Here is a 1762-nt window from a genome sequence, read left to right as displayed (position 1 = left end):
ACATTGAAGGCCTCACATCTGTGGGTTTTTTAAATGCCTTCTTTGTTACCTGGTGTTTGAAGCAGGGACTTATGCTTTGGTTTTGTGAATCTGATTAATGCTTTTATCTAATTTTGGCTCCTACATGTTAATCCACATCAGCATACTCACGTGCATTAATTGAACACTTCCTAGTGGCAGAGATATAAAGAAAATTTCAAAAATGGTCATATTCTTCAGGATCTTACAGTCAGTCTTGTTGGGAAGACCAAGCATGAAGGGCTTGAAAACAGTTGCAAAATAACATGTCAATGTGAAAAAAAGTGCTATAGGCTGAATATTTGAGGTCCTGCAAATGCAGAAATGGTCAGAGTGAGGATGGTGCTAAGGTTTTCTGAAGGAAACGTATTCTACATATTATTTCAACTCAAAATGTCTTCGTTGTTTTCCATGAAGATGGCGCCCAAAGCAAAGAAGGAAGCCCCTGCCCCTCCCAAAGCCGAAGCTGAGGCAAAGGCTCTGAGGCAAAGAAAGCAGTGCTAAAAGGCGTCCACAGCCACAAAAAAAGATCCACATGTCACCTACCTCCCAGAGGCCTAAGACACTGAGGCTCCGAAGGCAGTCTAAATATTCTCGCAAGAGCACTTCAAGGAGAAACAAGCTTGACCACTATGCTATCATCAAGTTCCCTCTGACTACTGAGTCAGCCATGCAGAAGATAGAAGACAACAATACACTTGTCTTCGTTGTGGATGTCAAGGTCAACAAGCACCAGATCAAACAGGCTGTGAGGAAGCTCTATGACATTGACATGGCCAAGGTCAACACCTTGATCTGGCCTGATGGAGAGAAGAAGGCGTATGTTTGACTGGCTCCAGACTATGATGCTTCAGATGTTGCCAACAAAATTGGGATCATCTAAACTGAGTCCAGCTGGCTAATTCTAAATATAAAAATTTTATTCTAAAAAAAAAAAATTTATTTGTGATATTTCACAACCTCTCCTACCATATATATACACACTCCAAACAGACCCAATACATCCTGCACATTACCATTTTCCAAAGTGCTCTATTTATGTATATGTATGTATATTCTTAGAATAATTTTTTACTTTGTTAAATATATTATTTTTTAAATCCTCACACAAGGATATGTATTTATTGAATTTACAGAGAGAGGAAGGGAGTTAGAGAAACATTGATGGTTCTATTTTGTCCTGTTTATTTTGTTCATTAGATTCTTCTTATAAGTGAGATCACATGGTATTTGTCTTTCACTGACTGGCTTATTTCACTTAGCATAGTACTCCCCAGTTCCATCCATGCTGTCACAAAAATGTAGAAGTTCCTTCTTTCTTTTTGCTGCGTAGTATTCCATTGTGTAAATGTACCACAGTTTTTTGATCCACTCATCTACAGATGGGCACTTAGGTTGTTTCCAGCACTTGGCTATTTTAAATAATGCTGCTATGAACATAGGGGTGCATAGGTTCTTTTGAATTGGTGTTTCAGGATTATTCGGGTATAATCATAGCAGTGGAATTGCTGGGTCAAAAGGCAGTTCCATTTTTAGTTTTTTAAAGGCAATTCCATACTATTTTCCACAGTGGCTACATTCCCACCAACAGTGCACTAGGGTCCTCTTTTCTTCGCATCCCCACCAGCATTTGTAGTTTGTTGATTTATTGATTATGGCCATTCTGTCTGGTGTGAGGTGGTATCTCTTTGTGGTTTTTATTTGCATCTCTCTGATAACTAGAGATGTTGAACATCTTCTTATA

The 1762-nt window shown here is 38.8% G+C and overlaps 1 pseudogene; it reads left to right on the top strand.

Moving 5' to 3' along the window:
* The first annotated feature begins 435 nt into the window (after positions 1-435).
* Positions 436-947, top strand: LOC150021097 (large ribosomal subunit protein uL23 pseudogene; annotated as a pseudogene).
* Positions 948-1762: the final 815 nt, after the last annotated feature.

The sequence above is a fragment of the Furipterus horrens genome, unplaced genomic scaffold, assembly GCF_987537825.1.
Source record: "Furipterus horrens unplaced genomic scaffold, mFurHor1.1.pri manual_scaffold_1, whole genome shotgun sequence".
NCBI lineage: Eukaryota > Metazoa > Chordata > Mammalia > Chiroptera > Furipteridae > Furipterus > Furipterus horrens.
This window is presented reverse-complemented; position numbering and strand designations above follow the sequence as displayed.